The sequence below is a fragment of the Mesocricetus auratus genome, unplaced genomic scaffold (assembly GCF_017639785.1).
Source record: "Mesocricetus auratus isolate SY011 unplaced genomic scaffold, BCM_Maur_2.0 Super-Scaffold_100015, whole genome shotgun sequence".
Classification (NCBI taxonomy): Eukaryota; Metazoa; Chordata; class Mammalia; order Rodentia; family Cricetidae; genus Mesocricetus; species Mesocricetus auratus.
This window is the reverse complement of record NW_024429198.1, coordinates 25,920,972-25,945,991: the sequence shown is the minus strand read 5'-3', so window position 1 is coordinate 25,945,991 and position 25,020 is coordinate 25,920,972. Positions and strand designations below refer to the sequence as shown.

Below are 25,020 nucleotides of genomic sequence, written 5' to 3'. Positions count from 1 at the left end.
TAAAACACTATGACCAATAGGACAGCAAGATAGGTGGGTCTAGGAGATGAGGAGGATTCTGGGAAGTGTAGGCAGAAGGCAGTCATGCTGAAGGAAGCGTGAGGAGTGACAGGTCCCTGGACCTTTCTCCAGTAAGATAAGACCACGTGGAAATACTTAGATTAATAGAAATGGCTTAGTAATTAAGACAGAGCTAGCCAATAAGAAGCCCTTGTCATTGACCAACAGTGTTATAATTTATATAAGTCTCTGAGTGTTCATTTGGGGTTGATGTGGTTGTGGTGCCAGGCTGGTGGGAAAGAGTTATTGTAACATGGAACAGACTTTAAAAGTAAGTGTGGCCTACAGCATTACTCACAGGGAGGTGTACTCCATTGTCATGTCAAGGTTTGAATATAAAGTGCCCCCCATCCAAGATTCAGAACTGTAGTCATGGTTACTGAGAATGCTGTGCAACAGGTAATTGGATCATAAGGGCTTTGACCTAATCAAGGAACACAAAGCTATGAGGACTATTGAAACTGTTGGAATTCATGTGAGGTGAGGCCTCACTGGCTAGATCCCTGCCTTTGGCGTTCCCTTGAGAACTCCTGTGTTTGGTTCCTCACTCGCACTTTCCTTCCTGTGCATAGACACAAGAAAACAAAGTGACCATGAGTTGAGACCCTTGAAACCCAGACATGAACACTTTCTTCTTTCAGTTGTCCTCTCAGGTAATTTGTAAAAGTGGCAAGAAGCTGTTATAACAGTTTTCACCATGAACGAAAGCCTCAGAGGCAGCTTGCTGTGAGCTATGCTCTCATTCCTGGCATGGCTGTCCTTGGACCTATGCATCCCTCATGGTTTCTCTGTGGTAGCAGTGGCCATTAGGCAAATTTTCATCTTAAAATGAGTAAGACATGTTAAATAAGAATAAGTATAACTTCCTGGGAACACCGTTACTATTTTAACCTAAAATGCTGCTGGTAGCATTTTTTGTCATTGACACTTTTCTTTGATACTAGGACCAATATAAAGATGGAAAAGAGTAAAATTCTCTGTTTTTGAAATATCTAATTTTCTTCCTAATTAATAGCTCATAAATAAATTATGAAAGACAGACTAATAATTAAGTCTTATAATTTTTAGTCTTTCAAAAGTTTTAATATTTGTGCTTTCATGAATGTGATGTGGAGAATGTACATGTCATTGTGTTGCCCACAGAGGCCAGAAGAAGACGTCAGACGCCTGGAGCTGGACTTTCATGAGGCTGTGAGCTGCCAGACATGGATGCTGGGAACTGAACCTAGGTTCTCTGCCTGAGCTGCATGCTTTCTCCCCTGCTCCTGAGTCCTAGCATGTTTTATAGGTTAAATTTAGAAAGGAAATTGCATACTAATGAAGAAAATAAAACTATGATTGAAAGGAATGTTATAGCATTACCACAACGGCTAATTAAGATTTTAGTTTTAATATTTTACTTCTAAATAATGTAACTTAGCTTTACACAGTTTTGCAAAATTTAGACACTAATACTATCATTATGACTAAGGGAAAATTGATGGTTTTAGAATTCAAATCATTGGCAAATATTTCACTTACACTTGATGCTACTTAAATTATCAGGGTAGGCTCTGCTCTGTCATCATGCTAAAAGGCAGCATGTCAGCTTTCTGCTCATTGACAGGTTTTTGGATTAATGAAATAAGGGCATCGATTGTGGTTTTACACTTCCGATGGTGCATGTGCGATGATATATGCTCTCCTATCTCCCATTCCCGCCCCTGTTCCCCCAACCCCACCCCACATCACCCCCAGGAGTGGAGTTGCTGACTTCACCCAAATCCCTTCCAATGATTGAAAGTCTGCAAATGGCCTAGAGAGATGCACAGTTCCGATATAAGTGAGCTGTGAGACATAGTGTGTTCTGTGGAGTCAGAAGCCATATGGAAAGACCTGAACTACTCAGCACTGGATCCTGGGTTTTCCCACCCCCACTCCAAGCGCTGTGTGTGAACTTTACTGTGTGTGCATTTTCTTTTGTGTGTGTTGTTTTGGGTCAGTTCTTTAGTGTAATTCTGAAGCAATCCATTCTCTGTCATAGACTGAGTCAACAATCGAACTCCCTCAGAACACCCAGAATCTCCCTCCTGGCCTCTGCATACATTTCAGCAAGGTGAACCTAGAGGAGTTGCAGAGACTCAGTGCTGTGAGGCATTTAGTGATGTCCAAGTTCGTCTAAAGGTCCAATTTGCTCAAAATTGAAGAAGTGTCTAGATGGAGAAGGTATAACTTCTTTGCCATTATTTTATTGTATTGGTTTTCAAAGGTTTGCTATTGTACAGTTATTTTATAATATACATTTGGTGATTAACTGTCATACTTTTTGTACCTCAATTTAACATTTTCACTTACCAAGAAGGGACCCACCCTGACTTTTAACTGCTGTCTATTTTAATAGGTGTTTCCCCTTGTAAGATTATTTTTGTCAAAGATATGTATATCTATAAAAAGTAGTTGCGACAAAGATATCTATAATAAAGTTTTGACAAAGACATCTCTATCTATAAAAATTAATTTTGACAAAGACATTTCTATCTATAGAAAGGTGTGTGTGTGTGTCTCTGTGTGTGTGTGTTGGTATATGGAGATATGTATCTGTTTGGGCATGTGTATTTGTGTATGTTTGTGCATGTAGAGGCCAGAGAGGACTATGGCGTCTCCCACTGATCTCTGCCTTGTTCTCTTGATACATGGTTTCTCACAGAAGGTGGAGCTCTCCATTTTGACTGGGATGGTTGACCAGCAAGCTCCAGGGATCTGTCTGCTTCTGTCTCTCAACAGTGGGGTTATAGGCTCCCATCTCCATGCCTGGTTTTTATATGGAAATTCAAAGTCAGACCTCATGCTTGCTCAAGCCACCTCCCCACCCTTGATTATTTTTCTAAATAATTAAAAAAATTTAATTAAAATATACTTACTTCATCTGCCCCATTTAAAAACTTCCTCCATGTCTTCTTGTGCTTTTTCCTTTCAATCCCTTCTATGTCCTATCTTATTGCCTCCTAAGCTCATTACGTTTTTCCTTAGTTATTATTGTTAGACACACACACACACACACACACACACACACACACACACACAATGTGTTAGCTCAATTTTTAAGCAAGGTGACCCTAAAGTTGAAATAAACTACAAGGTAATACAGAGCTCAACTCTATCTAACCAAATAATCATAATAGTGTAATTTAATTTCTGCAAAAAAAAATCCCCTCACCTTCCATGTGTGAGATTCTGAAGCAAACTGTTGCAAATGTGACTTATGAGGCCCAGCAGAAGGAGTGAAAACCACTGCAAACATAACTCCCAGTGTCCAATGAAAGGGGAACAAAGCTATGGGCTTGTCAGTTGCCCTGCCAGGAACAACGGTGAAGATGACTTAGGAAGAAAACACTTGGGAAGCAAGAGGAAGAACATAAGCTAAGGAGAGAAGACAGACGGTGTGAAAGGGAGGTAAGTGTGTGGGGGACTGTGCTTTGGATCTAACAATCTGTGTGATAACCATGGTGGCACGCGCTTTTCGTGATGGGTACCCTACTGAGCACAGCTAATCTTCATGCAGGCCCATCCAGTAATTGTGGTAATGAGTTTGCCGTACTCTGCCTGCTACCTCCCAAACTCTCAGTAGACACAAGCATGTCTTTGTGGTAGGGACACTTTTGGCATTGAATTTCAGCCACATCAGTCCCTTGCTTCTGTCTTCCATAACTTCTACAGAGAAGATGCTTTCAGGATTGTGGCTTTCCCTTGGAGACTGTGTGCCTCTTGTTCTCTACTTGGTACCTTTGCACAATTTTACAACGATGTTCCCATCCATCGTTTTCATGGCATTTGTTGTTGGCGGAGTTTAGGAAGCTTTTGAGTACAAGTTGATAGTTTCCATCATCGTGATACTGATTTCTTGTGACTCATTTACAATTAAATAATATGTAAACACATATTTTAACTGAAGTTTGAACTGCTTTCCAAGTATATCTCATGCATTCTCATTACTTGACAGCTCTGATTACCATAAATTCATTTAACTTCTATATCAGTGATTCCATTTCTATTAGTCTCATTTGTTCTGATGCCCATCCACTGCATTTATAATTTCAGATATTATATTTTTCTGCCTTTTGAAGCATGTTCTTGACTTTGTGAATTCCCATTTCCCAGTGCTTTCAATCTGATGTGCAATCTTGTATTTCCCTGAACACATGATTATGGCTTCATGGTCCACGGCCACTAACAATAGCACCAAGATCCATTGGGAGTGAGGTTCCTTAGACTGGGTCGTTTTCTCTTGTTTTCTAAGCCACAGGATTTTAGATTCTGTGCTTCTGAACATAGAAGTAAAGATGGCAAAAGGTTGATAACTTCAGTCTAGTCAGGACACAGGTCTGGAATGACATTCTGTAATAATGACCATCATGCTGGTGCCCCTTCTTCCTGAAGGTCTCCCCCAGCTAACTGTGAACCTGCTGTCTGAACACATAGAGTACAACCTGAAATTTAGCTCCCCCATCACAGACAAGTTAATCTGATGAACCCATTCATTTTTGTCAATGGCCAGAAAGAGGTCTGAAGTCTGTCTCTCTCTGCTTATTTATTTACAAGTCTCTCTTAATAAGACAGAAAAATGTATTATCACTGATTGAGAACAGGCTAGTATCCAGCATGAACAATGCAACTTTTTATTTTGGTGAATGAACAAATTAGATGATTTCAGAGTTCTAATTTGAAGAGTGGCAACAGGACTTAGATATAGCTGCTGTGTTCTGCATTGAGTTTGGGCTACTTATGAAATATCCAGTGACCATCTCCCACAGACAACTGAGTAGATGGTGATGGAGCTCAAAAAGGTTGTGGGAAGAGAGTGTAAGTTTGAGAGTAATCAGTAAATGAGGATAAAATTACTCATATGGGTATGACTTCACAAACAAGATGCAGAAAGAGAATGAATGTGGGTGGGAACTGTGATCCTGGAAATCACCTGTGTGTAGCAAGAGAGGTGAGAATGAAGGGAAATGCTATGGTGATTCTGTCATGAATGGAAAAATTCATGCAAGGTTTACTAGTCAGATAAAAACCCATTTAAAACTCACAGTTTAATCTGGGTGTGCTGGCACACACTTTTAATACCAACACTCATGCGGGTAGAAGCAGGCAGATCTCTGGGAGTTAGAGGCCAGCCTAGTTTACAGAGAAATGGAGATTGATCCTGTATCTAAAATAGAAACTAAAACTCCCTGATTATATCAGAGAAAAAAGAGAATCCATTCAATAGGGCCATCTACAAATGAATCTTGCTTTGGTTCATATGACTTGCAAGATTCCTACAATGGTGTCACAGTTATCTTTGGTCTATATTTTCAGTCTAGACTCAGATCTCAGGGAAGAGCACTGGCAGCTTGCCAGTACATTTTTTTTTGTTTGTTTTTTGTTTTTTGTTTTTCGAGACAAGGTTTTTCTGTGGCTTTGGAGGCTGTCCTGGAACTCGCTTGGTAGTCCAGGCTGGCCTCGAACTCACAGAGATGCGCCTGCCTCTGCCTCCCGAGTGCTGGGATTAAAGGCGTGCGCCACCAACGCCCGGCACATTTTTTAATTGTAGAGGAAAGGCCTGTTTTCTTAGGAGCTTCAGGATAATCTGGGGTTCATTTTAAGCAGACCATCCTTGAATCCCACACCAAATGCAGAGACTGAAAGAATTTGCCAGTGTGTCTGTATTGATGCCCTCATGCCCTAGAGCTTGAGGCTGACAAAAGCACAGCCTGAGCTGAAGTTGCCTGAAGGAGGAAGAAACCATCATGACAATTAACATGTCAATCAAAATGTAAGGAGCAAAATGTAAGGTACCAGGAACAGTGGTACCACCTTAATCTCAGCACAGGGGAGACTGTTAGGTGAATCTCTGTAGTTTGAGGCCAACCTGATCTACATAGAGAAGTATAGTCTGGCCCAGGGCTACATAGTAAGACCCTGTCTCAAAAATAAAACAAAACAAAGCAACCAAATGAACAAGAAACAGGAAGCAGACACATATACAGGCATGTGGGGATAGATTTCTGCAGACTGCTCTAACAATAGAAATGATAAACCTCTCTGAGGTATCTGGACTGCATTCAAGTCAAAGAAATGGCAAATTCTACAGAGTTGTTAGAAACAGAGCTGATGATTGTTCATGGGTTCATTGTTTTCCTCCATATTGTTTTAGACAGGTGAGAATAGTAATTTCCCTTATAATACCTGTATGAAATCACAAAGTTTCTCAAGAGTCAGTTAGCTTTTTTCCTGCAATGTTTAAATAATGAGCATTCCAATTCAGCGGAATGTACAATTTTTACAAGGAAGTTCAATACTTTTCCCCTTTCAAGATGATTGAATCAGTTTCTTCCAAATGACTCTTACCTAAATGAATTCTTATTACATATTATTTGCCAAATACCTAAAAAGTTAGTTATTTCTAAAAATTTACTTTAAAATTTTAGCAAAGTAAACATATTTACTGGGCCATCATAATGATGTTTAGAATGAATCTCAAATACAATGGTAAGTATAGATTTTTCAATTTGCCTTCTTATGGAAACTATACTGGAGTGTATCTATATGTCTCATGTACATTTTGCATTTTAACTTTTCTTCAATATTTTTAGATTAAATTTATTATAAACTAATTATTTAAATGAGTCCCAAAAAGTACTTTACTTGGGAAACTCAGTCAAGAAGAGCAAAACTAGGCAGCTTGTCTACTACTTAGATGACTAGGTCAGTCTTCAGTTGAATACATTTCTCACATTTTTCTGAGTTTTTCTCTTCCTTTGAATTATGCATTTAAAGTTTTTGTGAGTATTATTTTGAGACAGCTTGTTATAACCAGCTGCACATTATTTAGATAAGTGTATCATTAAGTGACCAAAGCTCAAAACTGGTGAATAGATTTAGTATTTTATTGCTGGTATTTTGTCATGTATCTCTCCACAACAAGAGCAAGATTATGGGCTGTCCTAAGGTACTGATGCCATTTCTCATTTCTTCAAAATGAATAGAAATAATTTATTTCTCTAGGATGTCAAAGAAAATCTACCAACATTTGTTTTCCTTTTGTTTTCAAGGAACAAATTCCAAGACAAGGGAGCTTCTACACTCTCGACTGCCCTTCCGAGCTGGAGAAGCCTTCCAAGAACATCCAGGAGGCTGTGTATTGAGGTAGGAATGTAAACAGCTCAATCAACATCACCTTCCACACTGGGTATTTCTATCAGGAAGCATCCCATGATTCACCACTGGATTACATGTGAGGCTTTTCTGAACAGATAATGTCACAAGGCAATGTACTAAGTAACTGGTGAGGGCCTTGCTCCGCCAGCATGGCTACAACTTCACAGGAAAAGGATTCCCAGGGATTTGTCTTCAAGTCTTTGTCAAACATTGTTGTGAGATATTTTGATCTCACTCTGACACTTCCAAGACTGCCCAAAAACGTTATACCTTGGATCAGGGGCAGAGGCAATGACTAGCTGACCATGATTGGTCATAGAGAAGCCAGGAATTTGAATAGAGGAGATGCAGGAAGGAAAGGGCAGGGACTAGAGTTTGAGTTCACTTGGCTTTGGGATGAGTGAAGAGACAAGCCAGATGTGAAACAAGTTGGACACACAGAGTGGGATGCTTCCTGATAGGCAGTAGAATGTAGATTAATAAAGATATGGGTTAATTTAAGTTATAAAAGCTAGCGGAACAAGCCTAAACTTAGGCCAGGGTTTTATACTTAGTAATAAGTCTCTGTCATTATTTGGAAGCTGACTGGTGGAACAGAGAAAGACTCCCCACCCACATTCCATGTACAACAAGGCAATATTTCAACCTGGTAGTTCCAGTGTCTTACAGTGCTATTATGCTATGAGTTACAGTCTTATGTGATTAGCTTGCAATGATTTTTTTCTTTTGTTTTCAAGTTGAAGGAAAAAAAAACTTTTTCCAATATTATATTTTTGTAATTATTTCATTACCTGGGAAATTATGATATAATTACATCGTTCACCCCTTCCCTTTCCTTCCTCCAGTCCTTCCCATATACCTCTCCTTGCTTTTTAAAACTCATAGCTTCTGTTTTCATTAACTGACATGCTCACACATCTATATCTATCTCTTTCTCTCACTATATATAAATGCATTAGCCTCAGGTGAGATCAAATTCCCTATGAATTTTTGTGCATAGTGTGACCTTTGTCAGTTAAAACCTACCCTTCAGTTCTCTGCAGCAAAACTCTGTAGATGTCTACGTTCATGAGGATTGCTGCTCCTTTAGCAGGGAGGCATGACACCCATACCATAAGGACTGCTATTCCTTTGGCAGGGAGGCATGACATGCACCGCTGAGGCTCTGGCACAGCTCCACAGTTGAGATGCTCTCAGTTTGTAATCTATAAGACTGAAGCAGGATGTCCTTATCAGACCCCTCCTCTTAGGGCTCAAGGATCTATACAGAAGTGGGGATACAGACTGTTAAAATCAGAGGTGGTGGATGACTCCAAGGAAACAATATCTCTCATACACAATAGGACTGACATACAAATGAGCTCACAGAGACTGTGACAGTGTGCAGAAGGCAAACACAGACAAAACCCCAGCACTGAGATGAGAAAGTGGCACAACGTCTCCCCCTTATCCAGAAAGCTATGTGCAGTTGATACCTGTTGGGAAAGGGAACATCTGTTTTCTTCAATGGAAGATCACTAGATATATAAACTGTAACCCAGGGCAGGCTCCATGTCCAGGAGTACAGACAAAACAAAATGTTTTGGGTATTTTTTTTTCTTATTGGGATTTTTGTTTGTTTTTATTTTCCTTTTTTGTTGAGAGAGAGAGAGAGAGAGAGAGAGAGAGAGAGAGAGAGAGAGAGAGAGAGAGAGAGAGAGAGAGAGAGAGAGAGAGAACAGTAAGTTGAGTGGGTGGGTAGGACCTGGGAGGGGTTGGGAGGCGAAAGAGTATGAATAAAAGACATTGCATGAAGCACATTAATAAAAATAAATGCAAAGAAGGCTGTAGTGTACTGGCACGTTTGTACTGCTATTGTCTTTACCATGAAGCATCTACCACAAGAACAGGAAATAGATGTGGATGTCAACTAATAGGCAACCTTGTATCCACAGCATCAACCTTACTTGCAGAAAGGGTTCTGACATCAATCAGATCCTTCATGGACCAGAAAGATGGCTCAGTGGGTAAAGGCACTTTCCACCAAGCCTGATGACCTGAATTCCATCCCTGTGACCTATACGGTGGAAGGAGAGAAGCAATTTATTCAAATTGTGTCCTGACCTCCATAGGTATGCTGCAGCATGCCCCTTGTGTGTGCTTATGCACACACAAAATAGATAGATGAATAGATCAATAGTTAGATGAACAAACATGAAGTAGGCATTCCTTTATGGGGCACCGAAATTAATGAGATGAAGATCGCCTTATCAAATGGAAATGAATGTAGTGTTAAAACACATACTTTGTTCACAGGAGTCATTAAGCAGACTAATGAAATTGAAGATATGTAGATAATATTGTTGTATATGGAGACCTTTTCAAACATAAGTTTTGAAAGCCTAAACATATAAAATTATAGTTTAACAACTGTTTCCATTGCATTGGAAAATTTTTCATTTTTTACAATTGTTTGATTTTATCTATCAATATTACCAAAAAAATTAGTAATGAGCTGAACATGGCTGACAGTCAGTTGGTGCCCATGAGTTTTACTTTACCTCTTTATGTTATCAACTTATTGATAATCCAGTGTGGTGTAAGTACTTAATGATGATTTGCAATGTATTTATGACATCAATAATTTAACACAACCCTTGTAAACTGATTTATACCTAAAGTTACATGCTCATTTATAAGATTTGTTAAGATATACATGCTTATTTATATGCAAGGCAGAAAGGTTATAATAATTGAAGCAGTAAGTGGTTATAAATTTTAGCAACCCCGAGATGAATGCTCTCTAATGGCCAATGACTTCTCAGTAAATGACTCATGATGCACTTCACGCTCTTAGTGAAATATGAGCATTCTGGTTGGGGAGGAATAACAGGCTGAGTAACAGCATTGTGGGTTAGTAGTGATTTGCTAGCATGCTTCTCCCCAAGGGCTCCCGTGACAACACACCACTGGTGTGTTAACTGTGTCATTAAACTGGAGTAAGTAAGACACCCAGATGCTGGTTCACCTAAGTTACTTATCACATTTGTACTTTGTGCCAAGGGGGTAAACCTAACGTCAACACTCCGGAACTCACAGAACAAATGTCCACAGTGATTTCCATTGTTTTATGCTAAAATACCATAATATTAAACCTGCACATTAATTAGTAAGTCTCATATATCCTGAAGACTTTGGTGCTCCTATGGCTGCCATAGAATAATTGGTATCTATAGTTCTTTTCAATAAAAAAAATGGATGAATCAATATACGATCTTTTCCTTCTTTTTGAATTTGATATGTTAGTATTTTGATAATCTATCTACCATTAAAATGTTCAGATCAGAAGAATCTCATCCTTCTCTCCTCTATTCTTACTCTGGTCCAACCTTCTTGCTCTCCCATGTCCTCCTCTTCCCTCCTCTTTTCCCTCTCTTTTTCTCCCATCTCCTCTAGTATTTCTTAAATCATACTTAAACATATCATACTTAAACTCATCATACTGGCTATAGCAAAAAAATAAAAATGAAGCTTGAATCAACCAAATGCAAATATTACCACTGGAGTTAAGAAAGCACAGAACATGGCTGCAGATTTGAAAATTATTATAAGGGCATATAAAATAGATGGTCCTTCCTAGTTCCCAGTATTCTTGGGTCATCACATAACTTGGTAGCACAAGAACAACAAACTCCTCCTGTCTCTGCTGTTCATATAACATGTATGTCTAGTCACCCAAACCCAGCACACCTCAGGGCAAGGAAAACCACTCCCATGCAAAGGAAGAAAATGAGAATAAAAATCCCTGCAGACTTAGTGCTGGGCGGTTGCTGTTACTCCCTTTTTTCTCACATTTGTTTTTGGCACTTGTCACCCTGGATGAAAAGATTTGATAGTAATTGCACTTGTTGTGACCTTGGGCTGCTGCTATTGGAATACTCAAACACTCCAGAGAATAAATCTTCCTGGAAAAAAAATCCATGAGATCACCTGTCTCTGGTGCTGTCAGTTTAGCTCTGGGTTCCTTTGGGAAGTTGTTGAGATTCACACCTAATCATCTTGTAATGAGACTGCTGAGAAGTTTCCCATTTCACAGGTGATGGAAGAAGCAGATTCGTGCATATTTCATTTAATGGTCCCTCCCATGGAAACTTACCTGTGACCTGGCTATTGTGGCGCCTTTAACATTCCTACAATGGACATTTGCTACTGTGAGGAGTTTGGTATCAATTGCCCAGCCAAGGCTGCTGGTAATTTTAAAGACCATTGCACATACATGCATGTACACACACACACACACACACACACACGTACACACACATGCACTCATGCACATGTAAGGGACTTTTTTGTATTCATGATACAGTTGTTGTTCAGTAAGACCTCCTGTCTTTCCATGCAGGCTTCAAAGTGTTTCTTCACATTAACAGGTGTGTTAATGATAACTTCTAGAATTATATTGCATGATTTTCATGGGCTTGCTCATTTAGTTTTACGGGTTTAAGAGTCACGTTTCTATTCATAAATGGTTGTGTAGGTTTCTTTCCTATGCTATATTTCAGATATGGATCTTGGCTTACATTATTCTGGATAATGTAAAATATCCAGTGAAATAAATGAACCTTTTCAATCTTGTTCCTCCCCACTGCAAAAAAAAAAAAAAACCAAAAACCAACAACAATGAGAAGTGAAAATCAAAATGGAACAAAAAGTAAAACTCCAATAAGATGAAATAGGCTTTGCCCATCTGCCTTAAAATGTCTATTGTTGCTGTCTGTGTTGAGCTCACATTTAGACAGCCACGTAGGTGAGACTTTATGGGGATAACTTCTGACTGTCCCAGGAGACATAGTCTCAGCAAACTCCCCAATGCTCTGGCGCTTACAGTTTTCTTCCCTATCTTCCACAAGGATCCCGTAGGTGCAAGAGCTGTTTTGTAGATGTATCTGTTGGGACTGCACTCCTCAACTCTGCGTTTTGATTGGCTGCAGTTTTCAGTAGTGGTCTCCATCTACTGTGAAGAGAAATTGCCTTGAAGGAGATTGCATTTATCTGTGGTTAAAGACAAATGTCTAGAGAATACTTGAGGATTACCCTGGTTTAGTAAAGTGGCCATTGTGGGTTCCTCTCCAAGGAGAGTGTTGGGCTAGGTTTCCAGTATCAGGCAGGGTTTCCCTCTTATTGGTTGGGCCTTAAGTCTAATTAGAAAGCTGTTGGTCACTGCCAAGGAGTGCTTGCCATTACTGCACTCTTAGGGCTCTTGAGCTATGTTGTTTTTTACTGTGGTTCACAGGCACCTGTAGTACCATGAAAGCTTGTCCTCAGGGAGGACTCTTTCAGGTTAGTTTCAGTTTAGGGCCTCTGGGCATGGTGTCATCAGCAATAGGGACTGACCTTCCACCTCTGGGTTAATCAAGGACAACAGAAATAACCTGTAATGTTCTGGGAGCTCTTGGACAACCCTGACCACCAACCCAAAGACAGGTTCTCATGCCTGGATTTGGGGTTTTGTTAGTCTTTGTTTCTTGGATGAGGCATTGTCAGCCTAGATGGGAAGTTTCATTTGTTTGCATGTATATTTAGGTATAACTATGTATGTATGCATATGCACAGACTTGCATGTACTATAGAGTTTTTCTAGACTGATAACTAATAGTGCTATTCCTTTTGCCCCTTTTCAGACATCCTCACTGTTATTTTACCTTCCTTTCTCCTCCTGTATTTATCACCCTCAGTTTTCCTCGTTAGAGCCTCCCCACCCTATTTTCCCCATCAGATCACCTGTTTAATTCTATTCATTTATACACATCCATCAAGAGATTGACCATGATTTTTTCCTTTTGTTGCTGTGTCATTACCCAGTTTTTGGTAGTAAGATTATAATGGATTTGTTAAAAGCGCATTGTGGGGCCAGTGAGGAGGCTCAGTGGGTAAAGGTGTTAACTGCCAATTATGACGAACTCTGTTCCTTCCCCAGGACTCACGTGGTAGAAAGGAACTGGCTGCTACAAGCTGTGCTTTGTCCAACCTCCACAAACATGGTTCCTCCCCTGCAAAAAAGGATGGGTAAATAAATAGACAATTTGTTTTTGAAAGATTATTTTCATACATATTACCTTTATATCTATGGAATAATTTAAGAAGCATTAGGGTTGGCCTTTTTTTAAAGGCCTAGTTTAATTCAGCTGTAAACTCATCACATCTTGAGCTTTTTCAGTTGGGAAACTTTATTATTGCCTCAATGTCATTGCTAATTATAAATCACTTTAAGTTGTTTTAATTTTCTTGGGTAAAATTCACAGTTTATATGTGATCAGAAATTTGACCATTTATTTCAGATTTCCCAATTAATTTTAGTTATAGTTTTCAAAGTAAGCTCTTATCATTCTCAAAATTTCATTGGTATATGCAGCATATTTTGTCCTTTTGATCTCTAATACTATTAATTTGAGTATTCTGTATTTTGGTTTTGGTTAAGTGTCTCTCAACCTTGCTTACTTGTTCATATTCCACTCTTTGCTCCACTGCATTTTTATATTGCTTTTTTGTTTCTATTTTTTAACTTCTGCCCATCCTTTATTATTTCATTCAATTTACCATTTTGGATTTTTTTTTTCTTCTTGGTTTCCTAAGACCTTGACGTACATCATTAATTTATTTACTGAAGATATCTGATGTTTTTATTGTAAGAATTTATAGCTATAAACTATGTCTTATAACCATCCATTTTCATAAACTCTCAGGACACTGGTGTTGTAATTTAACAAAAGCAGCAGGCGAGGAGATGCCATGTGACAGGGTTCAAGCAGAGGTTTTTTTTTTTCTAAAGATTTTTTTTTAAATTTAGATTAGCAACAATCTTATTTTACACATCAATCCCAGTTCCCTGTCTCTCCCATCCTTCCATGTCCCTTACTGGACCACCATCCCATTGCCTTCCTGCTCCCCAGGGAGGGTGAGGCCTTCAATGGGGGGATCATCAAAGTCTATCACATCATTTGGGGCAGGGCCTAGGCCCTCCTCCATGTATCTGGGCTTAGAGAGTATCCCTCTATGAGGAATGGGCTCCCAAAGTCGATTCCCACACTAGGCATAAATGCTGTTCCATTACCAGAGGCCCCAATATACTGCCCAGGCCTCCTAACTGACACCCACGTTCAGGGGGCCTGGTTCGGGCCTATGCTGGTTTCACAGCTGTCAGGTCAGCTGCTTCTGTGGGTTTCCTCAGCCTGGTCTTGATCCCTTTGCTCATCAGTCCTCCTTCTCTGCAGCTGGATTCCACGAGTTCAGCTTAGTGTTTAGCTGTGGGTGTCTGCTGCTTCCATCAGCTACTGAATGAAGGCTCTAGGATGGCATATGAGGTAGTCACCAGTCTCATTATAGGGGAAGGGCATTTAAAGTAGCCTCTTCACTATTGCTTAGCTTGTTAGTTGGGGCTATCCTTGTAGCATTTCCCTAGTGCCAAATTTCCTTTAAGCCTATAATGGCTCCCTCTATTATGGTATCTCTTTTCTTGCTCTCCTCTATTCTCCCTCCACCCTGACTCAATCTTCCTGTTCCCTCATGTACTCCTCATCCCCCTCCTCCCCTTCTCTTTCTCCTAACTTCCTCCCCCATGCTCCTAATTTGCTCAGGAGATCTTGTCCCTTTCCCCTTCTCTGAGGGACCATGATATATCTCTCTTAGGATCCTCCTTGAATTTTTTTATTAAGAATAGGGGAAGGGGAAGGGGAAGGGCAAGGGGAGGGGAAACTGGCCTCCAGGGACAGGAGCAGCAGGGGTGGGAGAGAGGGAGGTGTGAGAGAGAGGGGGGGGAGGGAGGGAGGGAGAGAGGGAGGGAGGAAGAGGGAGAGAGAGAGAGAGGAACAAACAGAAAGAGGGAGAGAAAGAGAGAGGAGGATGGGAGGTGGGCAGGGCCCTTTTAAGAAGTAACATAGTGAATGTGCACAGGTGGTACTCTTAGTGGCTGCAGCTGAAGGCTTATCCTGTCAGAACTCCAAGGACAGGCCAGTACAGATTCCTGAATACTAACAACTAGTAAGTTGTGTTCTCATAGTCACTCATTCCTAGGACTTTTAGATTTTTCCTCTTGAGTTTCTCAATGAGCAATTTACCCTCAGGAGTGTGTTCTTTGGTTTGTGTATTTTGTGTGCTTGTCATGGTTTTGGTATGGGGGTTTGCTGCACATAGAATATATAGAATTTATAAGTCTCCTATTTGTGAAGATTTGCTTTGTGCTCCAAAGCGGAGTTTTAGGGAAAGCTCTGTTGGCTCTTGAGGAGAATGCAAGCTCTGTAGTGTTTGAGGGAAGTGCCCCTTCTTTGCTCTGCATACTTGGTGCTGAGCTGTAATACAGTATGTTCTTTTCAGGGCTTGGCTGTTCCCCATTCTAAATGCTTTCTGTATCTGGTTGCCCATCTCTTTCCCTGGATCCAGGGAATTTCTGCAGGATCCCAAGATTCCTATCTAGTTAGGCTGAAAATTTCCTCTGTGATGTGTTCAATGTTGTGTTTTATAGTCTGTTTTTCCTTGTTAGGCTTTCAGCCTTCCTTTTCTTGACACACTGACAGCTGCCTCACAAACTTTGTCTGTCATACCTCTCAATTAAAAGTTGTATGCTGAATATATACTGTTGCCTTTTGTAAAGCCCTTTCATTACTGAAACAGAAATGAAACTAGAATACCTTAGTAGCTTAGCAGCAGATTTATTTTTCTATTGATTTTTGTTTCATTCTAATGTAAATTTCTCTTTATTATCAGTTTAGTCTTCAACAATTTGATCCTGGTATATAACACTTTCTGATCACACTGATCTCTCTTCCCTTTCTCATCATCACCCTAACCTCACCAACACATCCTCTCCTTGTATAAAGTCCCCATTCCACCTAAAGGCTTCTTTTTCATGTTTTTTTTTTCTTTATGGCCTATCGGGTTGAACTAGGACCACTTGTGTGAGGATAGATATGGTGTTATCTACAGAGACGAGGTAACTCATCAGTGGTTGTATGGCAGAAGACAGTGACTTCTCCAGTAGTCCTGAGTGTCATTAGCTCACCTGGGTAGCATACAATAAGACTCTTTTTCCTGTGACAGAATGTTTACTGGGTTCATGATCGTTCAGGTTCAGCCACATCTGCTGTGAGTTCATGAGTGCCATGGCCATCTCACACCACTATGAAAATGTTCCATTGATTTATTCCCTATTGTTTGGGCATACATTCTTCTCATTCCCTCTTCCTTGATGTTCCATCCAGGACTTGATATGGGTGTCCCATTCAAGACTAAGAACTAATAGACCCTTGTTTCCAACACCTTGACTAGCAATTAATTAACGGCTACTCCATGTAAACAGGATCTTCTTTGAGCAAGGTTGGGATAACATTAGATCATGAATATAAACATATAGGTTTTGGGGGGGCAGTTTGATAACATGTCCATTTAGCAAAGCAAGAGTAGTATGTTCTTGTTGCCTATAACCTCCCAGTCATAGCCTTTGACAAAGTATTGGGCATAAATTTCCTTCTGTGGTGTAGGCCTCAGAGCCAATTGGAGTCAGTTGGTTACGCTCCAAACAGTTTTACCATTATTGCTCCAGTAAGCTTTTCTAGTATGGCAGGTTAGTATTGCAGTATACAAGGCCCAAAGTTGAGCAAAATACCGCTACAACACTAATTTTCTTTTAGTTCATCTATTTGGTTGTTAAATTTATTTTTTATTTGTTCTATTCTTCATTATTTTATATTCACATTTTAGGATTTTTATTTATTATACAATTCTAAGTTGAACATATTTTTCAACTATTTAACATCATTTCCTGTCATCTGACTTTCATGGACAATATCAGCTGTCCATGTCATTCCTGTTAATTTATGTGCCATTTATAGTATATTGATTGAGAGCTGTTCCAGTTTGGTGACTTTATGTGTGTGCTTCTAACTTTTGGTAAGTTTCTTGAGTTTATGAGTAGATTTACTTATTGGTCTTTTGAAACTGTGAAATTTCTTTCCTGTCTTTTTTGTTATAAAATTTCTAGTATATGTAAGCCAGAACTTTGGCAATGATTTTGTCATGAAGTTCTTGATATTGTCTTATTTCAGGGAAAGCTTACCATGTCATATGGTAGACAGTTGTAGTGGTATACATTTGTGTATTCTGGTTTGATTTGAAATAATCTAGTTTGAGTTGAAACTTTGAAATATCTCTGAACTCCTTTATCCCACATAGTCTCTACATGAATTTCTAAATGCCACACTTAGTGCTCATGATCTCATCAGGCTGCAATGGCATTCAGGCACTCAGCTCTGATTTCTGCACCTCCACAGGGGAAGGTCACCAAAAACACATCTCTGATATTCAGCTCTTGTCCAGGCCTCATGAGTTTGACCTGTTCAGTTTTAAAAGTAGAAGATTCTTAGAGGAGGCATGCAGCAAAGCAGGTGTGTACCTTCCCTGACTTCTTTTTCCTGGAGCCTTCATCCAGTGACTGATAGAAGCAGAGGCAAACACCCACAGTTAAACACTGAACAGAACCCAAGGAACCCAGCAACAGAGACAGAGGAGATGAGCAAATTGGCAAAGAATGGGCTGGCAAAACCAGCAGAGACAGCTGATCCGAACAGGGGAGAGCTCTTGGACCCCAGACCGACAGCTGGGAGGCCAGCATGGGACCGATCCAGACCCCCTGAATGTGAGAGTCAATGAGGAGGCCTGGGCTACCAATGGGGTCCTGAGCAGTGGATCAGTGTTTATCCCTGGAATACTAACATTCATTGTGGGTCCATAACACAAAGAGGGTTGCTCTCTCTGCCTGAACTCTTAGGGAAGTGCCTGGACTCTACCCTGAATGAAATGATAGACTCTAGATATCCCCTATGCAGAAGGAATTGGCAATAGGGTGGGAGGATGGGGGGGATGGTGGGGGAGTGCGGGAGGAAGGGAGGGAGAGGGAACTGGGATTGACATGTAAAACAAGCTATTTAAAATTAAAATAAAAAATAAAATAAAAAAGGAAGAAGTTATCAGTTTTGTTCTAATTATACCTTTCACACAAAAATCTCGCAAGAGTAATCTTCAGGCAAACAGTCTTAACATTAATAAATCTTTTTGTAAATACCCTTAAATTATCCTTTACAAAGATTTAATAAATTTCCTTCTTACCAAACTATATGGAAGAATGAAAATATACTACTGAAGGGATTGCCTGTTGCATCAGCACGAGCAATAAATAAAGATGAACAAAATTGCAGGAGTGACTGTACCTACAATAAAGTTCTCCTGTAAATAACAGGGAAAGTGTACTGTCAGAGAATCCCTTTTAACTTAATAAGACAAGATGAAGTAATGGTTTCTCATTGACGAGTTCTAAGCATTGTGTTGCGATCACTATAAATTCACCATTATAGAATCTCTGGGAGAATAATGTTACAGAGAGCTTGCAGCTTCACTCAAATTGTTTGGCTGTAAGAAGAGATAAGCCCGTGTGCTGTGTGCTTTTTCAGAATTCCTGAATAGTGCTTTGTGAGCTTTAATAGAGTGGAAATAACTTGAGTTGGGGCTCCACTTACTCTTCTCCCCTTGCGCTGCTGTTCCCAGTGTACTGTGAGGTCTTAATAATGGTTGACTGATGGGAAGCTGTGAAGTTAGCATGTCTATATGGTCTTAAAAGACCCCCCAGAGTGGGGAGACCCTCACTCAAGTCTCAGGATAAGTTGATGCCCCAATAATTCAAGAGAGACCATTCTTGATGCAAGCACACGAGGTTTATTCGGGGAACCAGTGCACTGGGGCTGAGCTCATAACCATCGCAGGGGCAGAGGAGTTCAACCCCTAGTAGCTGCAGTTGGGGGGGGGGTTTAAAGGGCATAAACCAAATGGGGGAGTTAGGCAAACATCATAAACATAAATGATGAGGAAGTTAAATGATAGTTTATGTCTTAACAGGAAGGTTATCTCAAGCAAGCATTCTTTGGGCATTGTACAGTTAAACATTGAGCAGGAATGTGGTGAGCTAGTTCCTGGATCAGGGAGTGTTATCTTTTAAGTTTATCTTGAGGTCTCTGGTTTCTCAGGAGAGGGCAAAAGTACAAGTTGCTCTGTGATGGGCTACTCGCTAAGGGTCTAAAAATGTTGAGTTGGAATCTCTCAGTCTTCAATCTAAAGCATCTAACAGAATAGCCTTTCTCTCAGATTCCTTTGCTCAGTGGCAAATAGACATTTGTAGCAGATTCATTTTCTGTTGGCTAGAAGATAATACTGGTTAGTACAGGACATAGAAAGGTCTTCACTGGATGATAGCTAAACTCTTACAGTGAGTCAGGTAACTTGGTATATCAATTTCCCTGTTAAATATTCTTTCTTCTATTTCATAATTTCATAATCGTTCCCCATAGCCTAGCAATATGCAAATCCAAAGAAATTTATGACTTTTGTAATATTAAAATAGAGGCATAAAAGGGAATTTGGCTTCATGGTTCTTAGTATTTGTGAGGAATAGAATCACCTGAGGCTTAGTAAAACTTGTGGTTTTCGAATACTAAAGGATTCTCAGATGGCTCTCACTCTGCAATTCAATGGAGAAGCCTAAGGAGTCACTTACAATGACTTTACACTCATCTGCTGCAAAGATCTCCTATCATGATTGAGGCCTCAGGGTTGCATAGGCTCTGCTGGGTTAAATACATCTACAGGGCTTCAGGAACATTCTCTCAACTTCTCTCTCCAAGCAGACATTCTACAGGACAATGGAGCACAAAATATTGATGAAGCTATTCATCAAAGTGTCATTCCTTCAAACTTTTAAATTGCAACATTTAATATTCTTCTGACAGTCATAATTTTAGCTTCAATTTCAATGTTTCTATAATATTAAAAATACTCCCCACCAATTCTCAGAAACTTAATGTCTGGAGTGATAATTTCCCCCTAAATCTTGGTATTAAGCTCAATAAAATTAAAACAAGGTCAGGCAAAATCTGTGGCAAATAACTGCAATGGTAGGCGTTTGTTTCTGCCTCAATCATTCCCTCTTTACATAATTCTTTGTCAACCCAGGTATATGTAGCTATATTGTATATAACCAGGTACATGTATAGTTATATTGGAATTTTTTAACAAGTAAAAAAAATAAGATCACACAAAGCTAGCAAAAGTATCATTTGAATCCATTAGAAATAAAGCCCCAACTTGGGAAGTTAATATCAAATAAAGAGAAGTGAAAAGACTATAAAAAAAAGTGTTCCGGGGTTATCATCTTGTTTTCTGAGAAACTGTGGGCACCTACTTAAATGAATGAGACCTGTTGAGTTTTATTTGGATGGGCACGTTTCTAGCTTGTTCAATATGTTTATGTACCATTTCTACAAAATACACTCATTAAAAATTTTAGTGAGAAATCTTCATCAATATTGACGAATAGCTGAAGTACTGTTGAGTAGTCATGAAAAATATTCTATTAAAAATTTCCCATCACACAACAAGCAAATATTATAAAGTGGAAGAGAAATAGATCCTATACTTTGGGAGAGACGATGAAGTTTGCTATATGAAGCACATGGAAACAGAGAAGTGAAAAACTACAATTATCAACCCAACAGAGGGTTCTCTGAGAAAGTGTGTAGTGTAAAAACAAAATCAAGCAAAAAAACAAGAAGGAAATTCTGTATATTAATGTCCACTGGTTCTCATAAAAATGGTGTGAAGAAACGCATACAAATTACGTTATTCTCAAATGTGTGGGCTCTTTCTTTGTTTCTGCTTTGTATTATCAATTGTGTAACACAGGTACCAACAGAAGCTCATGATAGTGGAGTATTTTGAAAGATAAACACCCAAGAAAAGACAGAGTTTCAACTCTGATATCATCTGTATGAAACTGTTCAAAATAAATGACCATTATTTTAGGCACTCTTGTGTTTAAATCCAAAAGGCCTAATTGTGACAACTGCATGGGTGCTGGGAGAGAGAGAACTAGAATTTGAGCATTTACATTAGCCTCATTGTGTGAAAACTTGTCTGGCATTGGTTTTAGATGGCTTTCTGTAATGTTGGTTTTATTTTAGGAATATTTTTGCAACACCAGCATACCCAAAGGCTCTTAAAGAAATTCCTTAATGTTTTGAGTAAAATCTATTTTAACAATGTGAAAACTAATCAGGCGTTTTTCTTCATTTTTACCATATGCTTGGTGTTCAAAGCAATCCACATAGTCTCAGCTTGAGTCCAAATTAAACCTTGGTAACAGTTGTTCTCTTTTTCTAGATTAACTCCATCCTGAAATTTTCCACTTAAAATCTATCAAAGCCAAGTTAAAGAATAGCAGCTTCAATGTCAGGCATTACCACAAGCTCTTTTGAAACAGCACAATCCAGTAGCTGCAGCCTGAATCAACCCACAAGCCATATCATTAGACAGTCATCACACTTCATCTGTCTTGCCTGAGCCAACCCAGAAACCCCTATCACTAGACAGTCATCACACCTTACCTGTTCTGGAGAAGCAGCTGTCTTTGTAGAGAGGGTTGTCTTCACTGGGAGATGACCCTGCCTTCCCAGCCCATCACCAGTGTTTATTTATCAAAGGTCCCCTTTCTTAATCATCTTGTTCATGGAGTGGACTGAGACATCTCACAGTGACTCACATCATAATGGTGTATTGCTTTTATTTGTTGGTTTGTTTCCATTTTGTTGATGAGTTCTCTGGCAATTCTAGAAGAAAGGAGAGGACAGGTGTTTCCTACTTGGAATAATACTCTTTATTCACATGTGAGTGGAAATTGTGGCGATTCTCAAGGACAAAGAGATTCTAAACTGAGAAAGACTAGAGAATTGCTGTAGGTTAACAGAGACAGGGGAATGAATGTTACTAGAGAACAACCAAACAATAGCCATGGGGGGAAAGTCATGCAAGATAGGAATTGTGAGTTGAAATGCAAGACCACAGCCACTGCCCCAAGTTGGCATAGCTGGGATGAAATTAAGGTGACAGGCTAGGAGGAACACTGCACATCACGCATTTCCATGACATTGGACGGAGTTGGAGTTGGTGTTAGTCAGGGGGACTGGAGGATATCATGGAGAGTCTCCGCAATACAACATTAGCCAAAGGCCCAGTGCAATCTGTATTTGGGACCTCGGCATTGTAATATAAACATGGAGTTCAAACAGTGAGTGTACCTGGGATGTGGTGGAGGAAGGGGAAGAACCTAGTAAGTAAGGCTGCAACGCAAAGTCTTTGGGAAAGACTTAGGAAGTCCATCCCCACAGAATGCAGCACAGTGCAACCATACAATTTGAAACAGATGTGTGTTCTGCAATGTAAGCTACTGTAGGAGAGGTTTTTTGTACTTTTGAGCTTAATTGTTGGTGCCAGAATAAGGAGCTATCTTAGGAGGGACCCTACCATATTGCTCTACTGCCAAGCGGATCAGAAGTCATTATTTTTGTATCTTTAAGTCCCCAAAGCCATTATCTTCACTGGCTCACCTGGCTGTTCATCCTGAGAACAAATATGAGTTCAAATAAAATTGTAACTTCGGCAAAACTTGAATATACATGTTGACATGGATTGGCGTGCATTCATGGTTATGGAGAAAATGGAAGAAGCACTTCTATCCAGCAGCAGCCATTCAACATCTGTGATGTGATGTTATTATTCTCATTTTATATGCTTCTTATTGATAAAGAAGTGAGTAGTTAGAGGTACCGAGGAGTGTGCTCCCAAGCAATGCACATGAAATAACGAACAAATGTAGCTTATCTCAACCACACTGTGTTAGTCTGCTCAAGATGGTATACCAAAATCCATAAGCCGAGTGTCTGGAGAAAGCTGGCTTCCTGGTACATCAGGCATTCTGTTAGATCCTATGCAGTAGAAGAGGGCAAAGGATTTATATTAGATATTTTTTTTGAAGAGGCCAAGATCATTCATGGTCTCATTTTTTTAACCATTCCCTGTCATCCCACTGCCTAGTAAGTATTCCTGGAAGTCAGAATTTTAACACATGAAGTTTAGGAAAACACAGGCATTCAGACCAAAGCAATTGTGTCCCCTGTGCAAAACTACCTACACTCAAAATCATGTCAAACTCAAAACTTCATTTTGCTGTATTTATACCTTCCAAGTATATATTTATGGGTATTTAAGAAACCAGCATGTAATGGTTTAACTCTGAACACCTTGATGATGTGGGGACCAATTGGCTAAGCAGGGTAAAGCCTCATAAAGATATAACTCTGGCTATTTTTAGTAAGACTGAACAGGTAAACACTGTGGCTGCTATTCTTGTTCAGTTCATAGAAGTGAATTTTTAACTAGTGTTGGTATGTTTTATCCTTTAAAAGTTGTCATTGTTTCTAATTTAGCACCCTAAAGAAATAGCTTTTGCAGTCAAGTATGTCATTTCACCACCAAAAGACAATTGGGTTTGTCCTGTTAATATAAACAGAAGTAGATTAAATTAATTTTAACAACAATTCTCATAATTGTCTGACTTTAAAAAATGACTTCAAATAAGAAGAGGGAGGGACAAGGGACAATGACACCAAGGTTGTTGGATAAAGCTTAAAAGAATAATATTTTATATTTAGATAAATTATACATTGTGTGTGTGTGTGTTCATTAAAGGAAATTAAACCACTTAGGCTGCCATTGCTCCCTAATAGAACCAAAAAACTAACAAAAATCTCAGTACCAGGCTCAAGAATCCTCCTTTAGCATGATTCATCAGGTGTCAAATGTCAGGTGACTGTAGGAGCTTACATACTAGTTCTCAGTTTTATCACATTGATCAATGAGTCTGCTTTTATACTAGTACCATGATGTTTTAATGCTAAAATTTAGTAGTAACACTTAGGATTTGGGATGGTGATCTCTATAGTAGTGTGTTGTTGTTATTTATATTGTTGTTGTGTGGGACTGTCTTAGCTTACTGGGTCTTTTATAATTGAAATTGAAGACTACTCTTTACAAATTCTATGAGAATTATGTTAAATTTTGATTGGGTTTTCAATGAATATGTAGGTTGCTTTGGTAGAGGGTCATCTTCACTGTATTAATCCTGTCAGTCTGTGAGCATGGTGATCTTTACATCTCCTGCTATCTTCTACAATTTTTGTTTTCAGTGTCTAAAAGTTTTTGTTGTACAGGTCTTTCATTTCCTTGGTTAGATTCACTCCAGTATTTGTTTGAGTCTATTGTAAATGACATAGTTCTTCCCTTCTGTTTAAATCTAAGCCTGGTGTCATTACATCAGAAGTGGACCTGGCGAAATGGGTACTAGATCACTGTTTGCTCTTCTTATGTCCACATTGATTAATTATTCTTGTGGACATTTCTTTTTACTATGCTTGTCTTTAATTGGCTTAGAACAGTGGTTCTCAACCTTCCTAATGCTTCAACCCTTTAATACAGTTCCTCAGGTCGTGGTGACCCCAACCATAAAATTATTTTGTTGCTACTTCGTAACTATAATTTTGCTACTATTATTAATTGTAATGTAAATATCTGATATGTGTGGTTTCTGATATGCAGACCCCAAGGCGTTGTGACCCACAGTTTGAGAACCACTGGCTTCGAGGAAGAACTTTCTGTACTAGGGTTTCAGGAACCCAGATTTTACTCTTGAAACACAATACAGTTGAGCAATATCTTTGCTAAACGGACTATATACTTAAGTCTCACCATCCCCATCTCTCCATCTTTCAATCTCTCTTCATGTCTGTCACCTGCCTCTGACTTTCCATTATCCTCCCCACACTGTGGCTCTGGGAATTACATAACCCTGGGTTACTCCTCAGGAAATACATC

The 25,020-nt window shown here is 39.4% G+C and overlaps 1 long non-coding RNA gene across 2 annotated transcripts; it reads left to right on the top strand.

Annotated features, from left to right (window-relative positions):
- The first annotated feature begins 546 nt into the window (after positions 1–546).
- On the top strand, positions 547–13,293 carry LOC110343759. 2 transcript variants are annotated; one of them, XR_005881756.1, is made up of 6 exons: positions 547–713; positions 1,204–1,289; positions 2,084–2,265; positions 7,134–7,227; positions 9,174–9,350; positions 13,196–13,293. It is a non-coding gene; the product is annotated as an uncharacterized LOC110343759 (long non-coding RNA). The 2 variants fall into 2 exon arrangements; XR_005881757.1 differs by lacking the exons at positions 1,204–1,289; positions 9,174–9,350.
- Positions 13,294–25,020: the final 11,727 nt, after the last annotated feature.